Source organism: Chenopodium album, chromosome 1 (genome assembly GCF_948465745.1).
Source record: "Chenopodium album chromosome 1, dcCheAlbu1.1, whole genome shotgun sequence".
NCBI classification, from domain to species: domain Eukaryota; kingdom Viridiplantae; phylum Streptophyta; class Magnoliopsida; order Caryophyllales; family Amaranthaceae; genus Chenopodium; species Chenopodium album.
Genome location: NC_137834.1, coordinates 51,924,686 through 51,941,971, shown reverse-complemented (window position 1 = coordinate 51,941,971; position 17,286 = coordinate 51,924,686). Strand labels below are relative to the sequence as shown.

General features: G+C 39.4%; 2 non-coding genes across 2 annotated transcripts; one reads left to right on the top strand and one right to left on the bottom strand.

The window, feature by feature from the left end:
* Positions 1–282: 282 nt before the first annotated feature.
* LOC145565572 (small nucleolar RNA R71) lies at positions 283–389 on the bottom strand. Its single transcript, XR_014095055.1, has one exon. It is a non-coding gene; the product is annotated as a small nucleolar RNA R71 (small nucleolar RNA).
* Positions 390–16,117: 15,728 nt separating this feature from the next.
* LOC145566498 (small nucleolar RNA R71) lies at positions 16,118–16,224 on the top strand. Its single transcript, XR_014095435.1, has one exon. It is a non-coding gene; the product is annotated as a small nucleolar RNA R71 (small nucleolar RNA).
* Positions 16,225–17,286: the final 1,062 nt, after the last annotated feature.

The window sequence follows — 17,286 nt, the reverse complement described above, 5'->3', positions numbered from 1 at the left end:
ATTAAACCTCAATTTATAACGATGATAGAGAGGAAGCAATTTAGTGGAGCCAAGGGTGAAGACCCAAATCTTCACATTGCCGACTATTGTCAATATTGTAATACCATCAGGCAATCCGGGGTCACTCAAGACCAAATCAGGGGGATTCTTTTTCCCTTTTCTTTAACTGGAAAAGCTAAATTGTGGTTTAATGGCTTAAATAGAACCGCACTTGGTATAACTGACTGGGAAACTCTTGTTTTGAATTTTTATAACAAGTATTATCCTGCGGAGAGAACAACCGTACTACGGAGTGCGATTCAGAACTTTGCCCAAGAAGCTAATGAATCTTTATATGAGGCTTGGGAGAGGTTCAAGAACCTACAAAGAGAATGCCCTCACCATAATTTAGCACAATGGAAGTTAATCCAAGCCTTTTACAATGGCATTGGAAATTCTTCTAGAATAATTTTAGATTCTGCAGCTAGTGGGAGATTTATGAATCTAAATGTTGATGATGCAGGTCAGGTTATTGAAGATATGGCGATACATAATTCCCAATATGGGAATCCTAAAGGATTTGCTAACAAGAGGAAGCATAGTTTTGACTCTGTATCCTTTTTGCAAGCTCAACTGACCTCTATATGCCAAAAATTAGATAATCTTAGTACTGCTAATGTAGCTAATGTTTCTGCAATTAATAATAATTCTAATGAGGCTTTCTGTGAAAATTGTGGTATTATAGGTCATTGGGAACAAGATTGCAGGAGTTCTATGGATCAAGTTAATGCCTTCCAAGCCTATAGGCAGAATATCCCATACTCCAACACCTACAATCCTGGTTATCAGAATCATCCGTACCTTTCCTACCAGAGTACTAATGTTCAAAATCCACCACCACAAGAACCACAGGCGCCACAACAACAACAACAGAAATATTACCATCCCAATGTTGGCCAGAAGAATCAACCACAATAAACCTCCTCATCTTCCGACCCTTCTTTGGTGGAAATTAGAGCAATGTTGGTTAATATGCAAAAGAACATGGAGAGTAGAGATACGACAATTGATTAAATTCTAGCACATAATAAAATTATAGATAATCAAATTGTGTAACTCTCTGCTACTCTACAAGCCCGCCAATAGGGAGCTATGCCGGCACAGCCGACCAGGCCTACGGATCAAGCCTATGCAATTACTCTAAGGAGTGGTTCAAACTATGAAGGGCCCCCTATGCCCAGAGTTGATGAACCTGTTTCATGAAATAATTCTAATCTTGATTCCGTTAAACAAAACAATGTAGTTAATAGCGCTGCTGCGTTAAAGGATAGTACTAACATATCTAATTCTACATTGCAGGGTACTACTCCAGAGAAGGTGGCTACTCCAGACAAGAGCAACAATGCTCAAAAGCCAATTATCAAACTTCCATTCCCCAATCGTCACTTGAAGACAAATTTGGATAAGCAGTTTGGTAAGTTCCTGGAGATGGTAAAAGATTTGAAGGTAACAGTTCCCTTCACTGAATTAATCACACAAATTATTTCATATGCAAAATTTATGAAAGAAATATTGACAAGGAAAATGTCTATTAGTGAGGTAGAGACAGTAGCTTTCACTACTCAGTGTAGTGCCGTACTTCAAAATAAGTCTCCACCTAAATTAAAAGATCCGGGTAGCTTTTCTATCCCTTGTCATATAGGCAATCTAATGATTAATAATGCATTGTGTGATTTGGGTTCTAGAGTTAGTGTCATGCCATTATCTGTGTGTTCCAAGTTGAATATTGGTAAATTAAAATCTACTAATATTACTCTACAAATGGTCGACCGTTCTGTCAAATACCCTTTAGGCGTTTTAGAGGATGTCCCCGTTAGAGTAGGTAAATTTTATATAACTGTGGATTTTGTTGTTCTTGATATGGCTGAAGATATGCAAACCTCAATTATTTTGGGTAGACCATTCCTTAACACTGCAGGAGCAATCATAGATGTGAGAAGTGGTAAGTTAACACTATCAGTAGGGGATGATAAAGTTGTTTTCAATCTTAATAATACCCCTAAAAGCCCCATGACTAAGGAGAAATGTTTTAGTGTTAATGTGGTTGAGAATTATTCTAACAAGCCCCAAGCTCTTGAAAAAGATCCCTTGGAGGCGGTATCTTGTGTTGCATCCTTTTCAGATGAGATAGACAAATGGCAGAAGGAAGTTGATGCAATAGAAAGAGTACTCTACACTGTTGGTCTTGGTTTTGAAGACGAAAAAGTTGAATCAATCAAGCACGTTGTGCAATTTGAGCCTACGGTAAGTGTTCTGCCAGATCGAGTTACAAGTGTTGAATGCAATAACAATTTGAAGCAACCCTCGATCTAAGGGGGATCTTTGGTGCGTAGCATAGAATACCTCCCACTCCAAGTCAAGGAGGATCCACCAGACAAAGTGAATTGGTGTCCCACAGGGCATGTCAGGAAGCCGCGTCGTTGCCAAAACACCGCTAGACCGGGTGAGAAACCGCCCGATCAAGCGTTAGGCCAAGGGTCCTAGTTCTTGTACTTGGTAAGAAGGTCGTGCGGGACCTAGATAAACCAGCGCTTTGCGGGAGGCAACCCGTATTTTTAATGCCTTTTAGACTAGTTTTTCTTTCCTTTTTCTTATGAGAGGAGAGATGAGGGAATTTAATGAGTTTTATGAGTGCTTATACAGGTTTGAAGGAAAAGAGTTAGCCAAATTTTGGAGTAAAGAAGAAAAAGTGAAATGGTCAATTAGCCTCGGGCCCGATCGGGCGAAGCTCGCCCGACCGGGCGCGAGAGCAAGGCTTTTATTTCGAGTATTTTTGCCCAACCAGGCGATGGGCGCCCGACCGGGCGCAAAACTCGTCGTATACGGACATATTTGTCCGCCCGATCGGGCAAACCTCGCCCGACCGGTCGCGAGAAGTGGCGAAAATTTGAACGTTAGATTGCCCGACTAGGCGAAGGGCGCCTGATCGGGCGCGAGAGTTGAAGGCAATACGGGGCATCAGACCGCCCGATAGGGCGAATGGCGCCCGACCGGGCGCGAAAACCAATTGAATAAAAAATTCCAGATCGCCCGACCGGGCGCGAGGTTGTCCGCCCCGTTTTTTTCTCTTTTTTCTTCTTTCTTCCTTCATTTCTTCTTTCCTCCATTACTTTCTCTCTCTAAAACTTAAATTCTCTCTATCTTCTCTCTAAGATTTCTCCTTCATTTCTCACCCAAATCCAAAACTTTTTACATATTTTTAATCCCCTCTTCATCCTCTACATTTCTACACCAAAATCTTCAAGTTCCAATCAAATAATTTTTAGACCCACTTTCAAAAAAATATCAAAAATGGCAGCAAAGAGGGCAAGAACACTTCTAGGGGGAAGCTCAAGCTCAAGCCAGCAATACGACCTGGCGTTGCAACTACCGCATTGGCCGACGATCAAAATAGCAACCCCGGAACAGAAGGAAAAGCTTGAGCAACTCTATAGGCGTGAGGTAATTCCTTCACGGCGGTTACACTGCCCTACTCTAGAAGCATTAGGTTTATATGATTATGTTAGGAGATTTTTGAACGATATTGGTATGAGGAAATTCTTTGATATGCACTATGCCACTTATCGTGAATTAACCTGTGAATTTCTTTCCTCTTTGCATGTTCATAGCCATAAAAATGGGCCAAAATTGATTTTTAGGTTAAATAATAGAAATATTACTTTAACTTTTGTTGATTTTTGTAAATTGTTTGATTTGGAACCTGATTTGCCTCACTAATGGCATGCTGAGTACAAAATGGATGATATTTATACTGCTTTGACTAGTTTGTCGGCGCCTAACGCCCGACATGCTAGTGCTAAACCAATCCATCACCCTGTTCCTAAAGTATGGCAAAGATTTGCTGGTGTTAGCTTTTTGGGTAGGAACGAGCCCCATAAATGTCAGACCAATGAACTTGCTGTTATTGGCCATTATGTGTTCGGATTCGGGAACCTTAACATAGCTAGGTATATCATCCATCACTTAGCTAGGCATGCTACGGCTAGTAACACCGCTACTACCCCCATCCGTCTAGGTGGCCTTATCACTAGGATAGCTATCAAGAAGGCCGGTTTTGTAGAGGCTAGACCCCACCAGATGACCAACTGTGGACCTGATACCTACATGACCACTAGATACCTAGAGGAGTTGGGTTAGGTACGATCGGATGGTGAGCAGACACCCCACTGGTGTATTAGGACTGGGAGCGAGCAGCCTTCGCCCATTTTTCCCTTACCCAGTCCTGACTTGACCGCCTTTCCCCAGGGCAACCATCTTACACATATGATGTTTTAGTTGCCAACGCTAGAGGGAAAGCACCACCACCACCAGTTCCACCACCCCAGCCTCAGCCTCAGCCCGAGGTGGCGTTTTCTCCACCTCGCATGTCCCACTCCGTCCCTCATGTTGACTCTGACCCAGTTTGGGACCTTCAGAGTATAGGTCAGGCCTTAGGACGTATCGAGCATTCCCATACTGACCTTAGGAGGATGGTAGGCTCTATAGACCAGAGGTTAGGGTACCTGGAGAGGAACCAGGGTAAAGCTCTCTACCCTATGTACGATGATTATGCTCGCCGGGGCAACATCCCCGACGATGCTATTTACCCTGACTGGTTTCAGCCTCCACCCCAGGGATACGATAAGGATCCCACTGCCCGTGGTATTTACACTGACTATTCTGCCTTCCATGGGTACGACCAGGACATTCCTTTTGGGGGACCGGCGGGGGGGACTTTTCAGGCTGATTATTTAGGTGGTAGCTCTTCTGGTGCAGGTGGTGCAGGTGGCAGTGGAGGTGCAAGGTTCGGCCACATGGATGAGGATGATCAGGACTAGCTATGCTGGGCTAGTTCCCGAGCCAATGAGGACATTGTCTGATTCTGGCTTGGGGGAGATTTTGGATTTGGTATATTTCTTTTTCTCTTTTCTTTTATTTTTGGTGTGTTTTCTTAGGTTAGATTTATTGCTTTCTAGGTTAGTTTTATTGCTTTCTTATATATGAAAAATACAAAAAAAAAAAAAAAAAAAAAATTGAAAAAAAAAAAATCCAAAAATACGTTCCAATGAATTGTAAATCATGCTTCCCTGTGCCCCTTACTTGAGAAAATTGTTTTGATTCTTGGTATTTGATGATAAGCATTATGGATTAGTTGATCATGATTTGATGTTTGATTGCCTTGAAACCTTAACACGAGTCAATTTTGTCCAACTACTTGTGAATATAGTGCTTGACTAGTTAATTTGATTAGGAATGTTTGTTAGTTCCTGGTATGTCAATGAATTTAAGTATTGATTTGAAACTATAAGTAGTGTTTATATGATTCATTATTACGCACATTGAGGAGGACGAAGGCGTTCATTCTTTTAGGTAGCCTCCAGATGATTGTAGATATATTTGTTCCCTTCTTGCTACCCATGTTGTTGCCTTGACTTTTTGTTGTTTTATTAGCCACATTACAAGCCTATTTTGCCCCATTGGTTACTAGTTCAATTCCAAGCTTGGCTTGGGGGAGCTATTAGTGAGTAAGGTGAGGGAGTTTGTAGTGTGTTTATTATTTGCACAATTTGGGTGGGTTTTGAGAAGTTATTTTGTTCTTGATCATAGTTTATTTTTGATGAGTTTGAAAGTTTAATCTTCTTGAAAAAATATAGTATGACGTTATGAAAAAAAAGAGAAGTTCAAAAAATGAAAAAAGAAAAATAATAAGTGAACTTCAATAGAAAATTCAAAAAAAAAAAAAAGTGTTCAATTGTTCTAGTTGGAGGTTGATTCAAAAGGAAATGAAAAAAAATAAAAACTTCAGTGAAAAATTCAAGTTTGGAAATAAAGTTTGTTTATTCACTCCACTTCTTCATTATTATATCTTATGAGTGATATTGTAAGAGTTGGGATTAATTATATTGATTGGAGTATATTTGGTTGATATTAGAGTTGGTTATGTAGGAGAAGTTGATCATTATTTATTTTGATCATGGGTTTTGCTAAGATTTGCTCCCTTAAGCATAGCTTTTCTCTCACTTGTTCCCAAATGATTCCTACCCTTTACCCTAGACTTACATTACAAGCTTTAAAGACCTTCCGACCTTTGTGCATAGAGTTGTATGAATGTGAAAGTGTTGTTTATCAATGCAAGTTATGATTTGACGTATTTCGAGTCGACTAGTAGGTTGAGCGTTCATTGTTTTATACACACGAGAGTGTGAGTTGGGAGGGCATTGTTCACATAAAGGGGTTGGATGTAGAGCGATCGAGTACATCGTTTACTCGCCACAAAAATGAGAGTTGAGTGTGTGAGCACTAGTCTTGAATTCTATATGCTCTTGTGGTTTGCTCTATTTGAAAATTGTTAGGGAGGAAAGGTAACTGGATGGATTTGATTGGTTAATTTTGAAGCATGTTTATTTGATTTACCCTGAATCGTTTGTGCTTGATTTTTACTTTTTGGGGTGAAGCATATTTATTGATTCATTGATGAGATCTTTGCTTAGGGACAAGCAAAGGTTTGGCTTGGGGGAGTTTGATGTGTCTATTTTGTATAGTATTTTACCCCCGTCCCTTAGTCATAATTAGTAGTGTTTTTGGTTCTTTAGAGCCACTTTTATTACTAATTGGTGCTTTCTAGTGTTTTCGTAGATTTGGTTGACTTTTGGGGATTTACACTTTTGGAGTATTTTCTCGAGATATTTTGGAGCAATCACGAACATTGGAGAAGCACGACCAGACTTTATAGCCCAGGACCGGTTAGAGCCATCGAACCGGTGATTAAGGGCTCGGTATAGGTGATACCGGGGCATTTGGACCGAGTAATCAAGACCCGAGGAGGAAACCCAGATTGGCCCGAAGAATTGGAGCCCAATCGTAGTCCAAATAGTGGCCCAAGAGAGCCGCCCGGCCAAAAAGGCTGGCGCCCAGAGGCGCGCCCGGCCGGGCGGGAGAAGCTAAGGTCGGCGCCTGGCCGGGCGCGAGAAGCATATTGAAGAGCAAAAAGGCGCGCCCGATCGGGCGGTGCCTCGCCCGATCGGGCGGTGCCTCGCCCGATCGGGCGCGTGTAAATATTAGGGGTTAATTTCGTCGTTTAAGTTTGTTTTAGTTTAGGATTTGTACAGAGTAGAAATACTCCTCCGTAATACGATTTTAGGATCTCTCTCTGTCTCTCTCTCACTTTCTTTACTCTCTTAATTGTTTTCTTAGATTCTCTCTCTCTAAAACCTTTGTTCTTAATCCATTTTTAATTCCAGATTTGTTGGGTAACTATTTCTCTTCTCTTAATCTTAGTTGTTTACTTTATTCCTTTAATTATGTCTTACTTTATTACTTTGATTAGTTTAGTTTTTACCATGTGTGAGTAGTTCTATTTATAGGGTTTATGGGGATCCATAAATAATATGAAGGGGTAATTTATTGTTGTTAATTATCAATGCTAGATTAATTTCCTATTGATTGATTTAATGCTCTGTGACTAGATTAGGCCTGATCTTTTATGCATGAGTTTGACAATATTGATTTGAGATTCAACATATGAGAATTGATGTTTAGGTCTAGTTTCAATAGGCAGGTTAATTTATAAATGGTTAAGTCGAGATTCGAAAGATGAGATTTAATAGCGGTAAATTAATTGTGTGATTATAATACGTAGCAAATCCCTTTATAATCTGATTAATGTATGCATTGATGAATGATTATTATATTCTACCTTCGAATATTATTTATTGGTGAACCTCTTCCCTAGATCCCTTTTATATATTATTTCCTCCTTATTCTAAACCTTCGTAGTTTAGTCTCATACTCAACTTATATATTGGTTACCTAATAATCTATATTATATTAGTTAATTAGAAATAGAAAGACTTGTTTCCCTGTGGAGATCGACCCTACTTCCCTATCTACTTTAGTTAGAGGACTTAGGTAATTACTTTTGATTGGGGGATACGACTTTACCCTGTCAGCCACGCACTCCAAGTGCGGGCTGCTGCTAGCATGCCGCGCATTCCAAGTGCGGGCTGCTAGCAGCTTGCTGCCCTTGGATGCCGCGGCTGCTAGCAATGGTGCGCTAGCACGCACCATCCATCCTTGGCTCGGCTTGGTGCGCATGTTAGCCACCATGCTTGCGCATTATGCCCCTAGCACTCGGATTCTTGGGGCATTCCGATGCTAGGGGTATTTTGGGAAATAGTGTCGATTTATTATTATTTGCGCGTTTCGTCATTTACTATTTTTGACTCAACTTCCGACGCTCTGTTTCGACGCTCTAAGCTCGAATTTCTGACGTCTAAATATTTAATAGTCGGGCAAATCATTAATTTCTTCTGAATTAATTCGTTGAGTCGGTTCTTTAATTGCTTGGGTGTGACCTAAAGGGATCAGTCAAGATTAAACTGTAATTTTAATTATACATTAATATTACAAATCGGAAGTGGCCTCCACCTAGGCATTCCGATCACTTTACCTTACTGAATATATTAGCTTTCTAATAATTCGGAACCCACTATAAAAATAATACACTTGTTCCAAGGACACCATTCTTTTCAATCTCCCACTTGTCCTTGAGGACAAGTGAGCATTCAATGTATAGCCCTTTTCCAATGTCTCTTCATGAACTATAGAGTAAGATTATTCGTCATCCCTGTTACGTCCAGAAGTGTTTCTCAAAATCCGAGTTTGATTGTAAATAAGTAGATGATTTCTAAAATCCATCTGAGCACGACCATGCATTTTTACATTCTTGCTCTTCGAGAGGCCTTGTAAACAACAAGACATGTTCCCTATTATTAGTCGGGGGACAGTCCTAGTCTTCAAATGTAGCTTCTCTTACTAAGAGGACCTAGCCGCCTGATTCCCCAATTACGGCAGACGTTTGACCGACATAAAAAACGGACTAGTACTCAAACAAGAGACCTCACAATACTCATGGTCAAGGAAAAGAGTTTCGATAGCAATAATGAGAAATACACTTATGATGCTTTTGAATCTCTTAAAGTATTCTCATAGATCAATCCAGTATGGTTCTAAACCAATACTTGTGCAAATAAATTATGTCCTCATAGCACAAGAAACGGTGCCATAAATCATACTACACACTAATCTCTATTGGTCATTAATCGTCCACCATATAAATAACCTTGATTAGGGATAATTTTCGATTAAAATATTCAATGTTCACTTAATAGGTGTTTCTTTATCCAAGACATTGTCTTGATACCCTATTTTTAATATTCTTTAAATCGAATGGACTCATTATTTAATTCTAAACCACAATTAAATAGAAACGGAGTGATTTAAATTGCATAAAAATTTAATTACTCCAAAACTGAATGGTTCATCATAGTGTTTTACATCAACATTGTCCAAATTAAAACACTAAAATAAGGAAATCAAAGCCAGTTTCTAATGTGCTTGATTCCCATTGCCTCAACGTGTTTGTTGTGCTACACTTGAGACAAAGGTTTAGTGAGTGGATCGGCTACATTTTCATCCGTTTCAACCTTGAAAATTTTGATTTCACCTTCTGATTTCCATTCTCTAATCATGTGAAACTGCCTCTTGACATATTTGACCTTATGATGTTCTCGTGGCTCTCTGGCCTGAGCAATATCCCCATTGTTGTCACAATAGAGGTCTATTAGACCCTTGATTGAGGGTACAATATAGTTTCCCAATGAACTTGCGAATCCAAACTGCCTCCTTAGCTGCCTCAGATGCTGCCAAGTATTCGGCTTCAGTTGTAGAATTAGTAGTTGTGCTTTGCTTAGCACTCTTCTTACTAAACGCTCCTCCATTGAGACAGATTATGTACCCAGGCTGTGACTTGAAGTCGTCTCTATCTGTCTGGAAGCTTGCGTCGGTGTAAACCTCAACAACCAATTCATCTCTACCACTTGTTCCTTTTCAGGTACTTTAGGATATTCTTGGCCGCAGTCCAATGCGCCTCTCCTCGGTCTGATTGGAATCGGCTCGTAGCGCTAAAGGCATACGATACATCTGGCCTAGTACATATCATGGCATACATGTTCGATCCAATAAGCGAAGCATATGGAATCTCATTCATCCTTTCCCGCTCATCAAGTGTCTTTGGACACTGATTCTTGCTTAGGGTTACGCCATGTGACATGTGTAGGTGGCCTCTCTTGGCTCCTTCCAAATTGAATCGAGCTAGTACCTTATCAATATAAGTACTTTGACTCAATCCTATCATCCTTTTTCATCTATCCCTATAGATCTTGATGCCTAATATGTACTGAGCCTCTCCCAACTCTAATAACGGAATGCTGTTTCCAATGAGCAAAATGTCATTTACATATAAGACTAGGAAGGCGATGTCACTCCCACTAACCTTCTTGTAAACACAAGAATCATCTGGATTTTTGATAAAACCAAACTTACTAATGGCTTCATCGAATCGCAGATTCCAACTTCTGCTTGCTTGATTTAATCCAAAAATGGACTTCTTAAGCTTGCATACCTTCCTAGCATTGTCTTGGTCGACAAAACCTTCAGGCTGTGTCATGTACACACTTTCTTCCGAAATTCCATTTAGGAAGGCGGTTTTGACGTCCATCTGCCATATTTCGTAATTGTAATATGCAGCAATTGCTATAAGAATCCGAACGGACTTAAGCATTGCAACTGGAGAAAAGGTTTCATCATAATCAACTTCGTGAATTTTCCTATAACCTTTTGCTACCAGTCTAGCTTTGTAAATGAATACATTTCCATCTTTGCCGGTTTTCAACTTGAAAATCCATTTACATCCGATAGGTGTGTAACCTTCGGGTAAATCAACCAAGTCCCATACTTGATATTTAAACATGGAGTCCATGGCCTCTTGCCATTTTGCAGAGTCGGGGCTCGTCATACCTTGCTTGTAGGTTGTCAATTTTTCCTTGTTGCTCGTCCTCTCAAACTTTCTAGAGTTCGATTTCACTCCCACTTGTCATTTTGGAAAGATGCTCCTTCTCCTAAAAGACACCATCACGAGCAACAAACACTTTGTTCTCGGATTTGTTGTAGAAGTAATACCCCTTGGTTTCTTGTGGATAGCCCACAAAGAAACACTTGTTAGATTTTGGATGAAGTTTGTCTGACATGAGTCTCTTGTTATATTCTTCGCATCCCCAAATCTTAAGAAAATTAAACCTTGGAGGTCTCTTCGTCCATAATTCATATGGAGTCTTTTCTACAGCTTTTGACGGAGCATGATTCAGTGTAAGTGCCGTAGTTTAAAGTGCATGTCCCCTGAAAGAGATTGAAAGTTCACTAAGACCCATAGTCGATCGTACCATGTCTAACAAGGTTTGATTTCTCCTTTTGGATACTCCGTTCCATTGAGGAGTTCCCGGAGGTGTCAATTCTGAAATTATCCCATGTTCTTTTAGATGGTCATTGAATTCTTGGCTCAAATATTTGCCACGTCGATCCGATTGAAGCGCTTTTATTATCTTGCCAAGTTGATTTTAAACTTCACTCTGAAATTCTTTGAATTTATCAAACGATTTAGATTTGTGCGACATTAGGTAGACATATCCATATCTACTATAGTCGTCCGTGAAGGTTATAAAATACCGATAACCATTCCTTGCGGGTGTACTCATTGGCCCACATATGTCGGTATGTATTAGGCCTTATTAGTCAGTGGCCCTTTCTCCTAACTTGGAGAATGGTTGCTTTATTATCTTGCCTAGTAAACACCCTTCGCAATTCTCAAATGATTCTAAATCAAATGAGTCTAGAATGCCTTCTTGTAGAAGTTTCTTGATGAGTTTGATGTTAATGTGGCCAAGGCGACAATGCCACAAGTAGGTTTGACTAGATTGTGTAGTCTTAGCTTTCTTAGCGCGATTATTGACATTATAAATATCTTTGTCTAAACATAGCACATAATGACCATTTTCAGAATGTGCCGTACCATATAAAACAATATCGATATAAAATGAACATGATTGGTCTTTTACTCAAAATTCAAAACATTTGGCGTCCAACACCGAAATTGAAATAATGTTTTTGGTGATGTTGGGAACACAATAAAAATTTTTAAGTTCCAAAACTAGCCCCGTGGGCAAAGACAAACTAAGATATCCTACGGATATAACACCAATCCTTGCTCCATTTCCTACCCGGAGCTCGATCTCTGCCTTCCCCAGCCTCCTAGTGTTCCTTGGTGCCTGAGAATTGGAACAAAGGTGTAAGCCACATCCGGTATCTAATACCCATGAAGCTGTGCTAGTGAAGTTAAAGTCTATAACGTAAATACCTGATATAGAAGCAACGGTTCCGTTCTTCTTATCTTCCTTGAGTTTGAGGTAGTCTCTCTTCCAATGTCCCTTCTTCTTGCAATAGAAGCATTCAGAATCAGACTTAGAAGATGCTACCTTCTTCTCCTTGTTATCTTTGGTAACTTTCGGCTTAGGCGGAAAGTACTTCTTGCCTTTCCCCTTGAAGCCTTTCTTCTTTTTGCCTGCCCGTTTGAACGGCTTGCCCTTCTTTATCATAAGCATATCATGCTTTCCCTCATCTTTGAGCGTATGCTCAGCTTGCTTCAACATCCCATGAAGCTTAGTGAGGGTTTTCTCCATGCTATGCATGTTGTAGTTCATTTTGAACTGGTCATAGCCTTTGTGAAGGTAATGGAGAATGATGTCAATAGCAATCTCAGTTGAGTACCCCGCATCAAGCCTTCCCATGTTGTCAAATAATCCGATCATTTTTTAGCACATATGGGCTGACTGGCTCTCCTTTCTTTAGCTTAGTCTCAAGGATCTTCCTGTGGGTTTCAAACCTTTTAGTTGGAGCCTACTCTTGAAACATATTCTGTAACTCAGAAATGATCTCATAGGCCGATTACTTCTCAAAGAAGGTTTTCTGAAGTTCAGGAGACATAGTGGCTAGCATAATGCACTTGACATCCCGATCGGCCACTTTCCATCGGTTAAGAGTAGCCTGAGTCACCTCCTCATTGGGAGCCTCGGGCATTTCCTCATCAAGGGCATACTCTTTCCGTTCTTGCATATGAACGATGCGCAAATTCCTTTACCAATCAAGGAAATTAGTCCCACTCAACTTCTCCTTATCGAGAATTGAGCGTAATGAAAACTGGTTGGTTGAGTTGTTCGAAGACATGATTCTACAATTGAAAGAATTTGAAATGAAAATCCATTCAAAATACTTTAAATAAGATTGAATTAAATTCATGCATATTTCAATACTTATTTAATGTCTTATTTACACATAAAATTGTCCCCATTTTGTGTAAATAAGGCAATTTTAAGATCCAAGGGATTAATAAGTATCTTAAGCATGCTTTGGCTTGTCCTAACACTTGTTATCCCAAGGTAAGCATTGCCTTGCTAATGGCTCCAAGCCATTCTTGGTTAGATAATTGTCGCATCCAATGCATCTAGACGATGTATCTCTTTTGCCACGACATGTGAGGACTCCTCACTCATACCGATGAGTTCAACCAAAACAATCTTTCACACCCGGTGTGCCTTACGAACCTTAAAGTAGTAATGGTGCCTCGCTTTGGCGTAGCCCACCATTACACCCATTCGGTTTGCAAGTGTTGTTTTTGAAAGGGAAGTTTTAACTCAATATTATTAGGGACCTAGGATTTCTATGTTGGTTGATTTAAGTGAACTTAACTAATCATCACAATATTTTGAAAACCTACACATGCATCTAACATATCATTCATATATAAGCACAAGCATAAATATATAAAGCATAAGTATAAGATGCATATTGGCAACTAGCATGATCCCTTGAATTTTTCAAGTCTTCATAAGGTCTTCATTAGCAACTTTAAGGCATCGTCTTCCAAGAAACCCCGTCTTCAAGACTTAACAAAAAATTATGCAACTACTAGTATCTACGACTAGGATTAATCTAAATAATAAGGTACAAAAATACTCAACAGTACGTAGACCGTATTTAGATTTACAAAAATACATCACGGCACGTAGTCTGTATTTTCTATCCTAATCAGGTCCCACTAGTTTCCATTTCATAAAACTTGTGAGAGAATATACATTCCATTCATCCATTCACTATATGTGAATAACCCCTGCATTTTACAACAAACAAGTAATAATGCATTAAACACGCGCGCACACTAGTAACTAATCTAGGTGGTTAATCTGATTAACACGCCTAATTAAAACTAGTCAAAGTTGTTTAACCGATTATGTAATTGACGTAATTAATAATTGAAGCTTCCACTAAATTCCGCATCCATCTTAATTAATCCAATAAATTAAGCCGGTAGAACCCAAAATTTGTCAAATTAAATTTTGCCAATGCCGCTCAAAACCGAGACCTAGCCTCCAAAATTTTAATTAAAATAGACAAGATTAATTAAGATAAATAAAACGGCAAACAAGCAAGCACTAATCAAACCGCACTCAACTGGCTCACGCATTAGGCGTATGCCATATGAAAACTCTACCTTTGGGGAACTTAATCTCCTATCTTGATAGTGACATCCTATCTTGATAGTGAAATCCTCAACTCTACCTTTGGGGAACTTAATAGAACGGTCGACCAATTGAAGAGTCATGTTGGTTGAAAGGAGCTCACCTATCTTTAGTCTCTTGAAGACGGAATAAGGCATGATGCTAACACTAGCACCAAGATCACAAAGGGCATTTTGGAACAATTTTCCTTCAATATTGCAAAGGATGGAAAAATTTCCGGGATCTTTTATCTTTGGGGGAAAGTCATTATGGATGAAGGCACTAAAACACTCCCCCAATCTCACCAGTTCCACCATATTGCAATCTCTCTTACCGCACAAAATTTCCTTAAGAAACTTAATATAATTAGGAATTTGTTCCAAGACTTCGGTGAAAGGAATAGAAAGATAAATTTTCTTAAGCATCTCGATGAATTCTCCAAATTGTTCATCCAACTTGTGCCTATTGAACTTTTAGGGGTAAGGAAGTTTTGGTTTGTAAACTTCTTTTTCTTTCTCTTTCACCTTCTCAACTTGTTCCTTAACAACTTCCTCAACTAAAGGGCTCTCATCTTTCTCATTTTCAATTGGACTCTCTTTCGCACCACTCTTCTTAGGCACATCACTCTCAAGGACCCTACCACTCCTAGTGGTGATAGAACAAACCGGATCATTAGGATCAATTCCTTGTGAAGGTAAAGAAGAAAGGGTGTCATGCTCTTTTGAGGTGTTGGCTAGTTAAATGACTTGGGTCTCAAGAGTCTTTCCATGATTTAACAAGTCATAACACATTTTGCTACTAAACGATATGTAATCATTCAATATTTTGACTTGATCTACCATGACATTCTCTAGCCTACTCATAGAATGAGATAGTTGATCGTAGGAATCATCACCTTTCCCTTGGGTCTTTGGAGTAAATTCGGGTGAGGGACCTTTTTGAGAATTTTTTTGAAAATTTCCCCCACTTTGGTTACTCCAATTCCCCATACCATGATTTTGGCCGAAATTTTTATTATAGTTACCATAACCTTGGTTATGATCGCCATATACTTGGTCGTGACTTTAATCATTATAGACATGGTTGTTATAGTTACAATGGAAACCTCGGTTTTCTTGGTTCCTATAACTATTCCCTGGATTATAATTATCAAAGTTTCTTTGGTGATGATGATTCCAATTCCCATCATAGTCATCGTATCCATCACAAAAAGCATTTGGGCAAATAGAAGCATCATGATCACTCTTTCCACATAAATCACAAACCAAGTATTCTCTAATCATGCAACAAGAAGCGAAAATAGGGGTGGAGTAAGAAGATGTACCTTTCCCTGAAAATTGGAAGGGAAGAGTTTGAGCTTGTGAAGAAGCATTCTCAAGCTTAGCCTTGATAGAAACCATCTCCTTCCCTAAGTCCGAAAATAATGTGGAAAAATTGTTGATGGCGTTGAGTTGATCAATTGAGCCATTTTTGTTGTCAACTCTATCTCAACTTCTTTCCAATCCATGTAGTTCTTTACTACATCATCTATCACATCCACAACCTCTTTAACCGTCTTGTTTATGATTCGGCCTCTGGCTCCGGAATCAAGACTTGACCTCCCTTGAGGACTCAAAGCACCATAAAAGATTTGAATGATTTGGTAAGTGGGGATTCCATGGTGAGGACACTCTCTTTGATAAGTCTTATTCCTCTCCCATGCTTCATTGAGGCTTTCACTAGTTCTTTGCTTGGTACTTTGAATTAAAGCTCTAATCTCAGTCGTTTTCTTTCGAGGGAAGAAACGGGAAAGAAATTCCTTGGTGACTTCATCCTAAGTTCTCACAGAATTAGGATTCACTTCCTTGTCTAGCCACTCTTGAGCTCTCCCAGTTAGAGAGAAAGGAAATAGCTTGAGCCTTATGAATTCTTGCGCTACACCGCTAATCTTAATCGTGTTGCAATATTTCTCGAACTCCTTAAGATTCATATAATCCTAAAACATTTGTGATCAATTAATTAAATAACAAGATTAAAAAGGAACCTAAACCGATTGTCCAAATCATCTTATTAGTCGTGATTTTCAATTACATATTCCCTATAAACATGCAATATGGTGAGTATAAAAATATAATAAAATCAACATCAATATTGGAAGCATTTTAACAATAATAGCGTTAGTCCAAATAAAATAAGAATAAACCTAATCATGATACTAGCAAGAAGAATAAATTAAGAGTATATAAGTGAATTAATTACTCACTTTGCGTGTTTCCTTGAATTACTACACCATGAATAAACCGTTAGTAACTTCAATAAATAATAAATCAAATTGAAATTAAATTAAATAAAAAGTAGAGTTGATTTCGTCCAAACCCTCAGTCAATTATACCTTTTACGCCTTGGTGTAAGGACGGAACCTCGGGTTAAGTATGGACTCCTTGGATTTCTTAGGAGAAATATTATTGAAGAATAAGGAGGCTAGAATTTCAGCTAGAGAGGAGAAGCGAATGATTTTTGGTGTAGGGAGAAAGAGAATAATTTTTGGTGCCCCGTAACTCCAGAAATCAGGTTTGTATTTATAGAGGAGACAAACAGGGGAATCCACAGAACCCTAGAAGAGATAAGAGCCGCTAAAAAACCCTAATTGGGCACCGTGACACGGTATTGGGCACCTGACACGGTACAGTCCACCGTGGCATGGTGTAGCACACCGTGTCGCGGTGTATAATTTGTCTAAAAGTGTGTCCAGATTCATAAGCGTGTGAGAATAAACGCAGAATAGGCACGGGAAAGCACCGTGTCATGGTTTTTGTACCGCAAGATGGTGCATAATACCGTG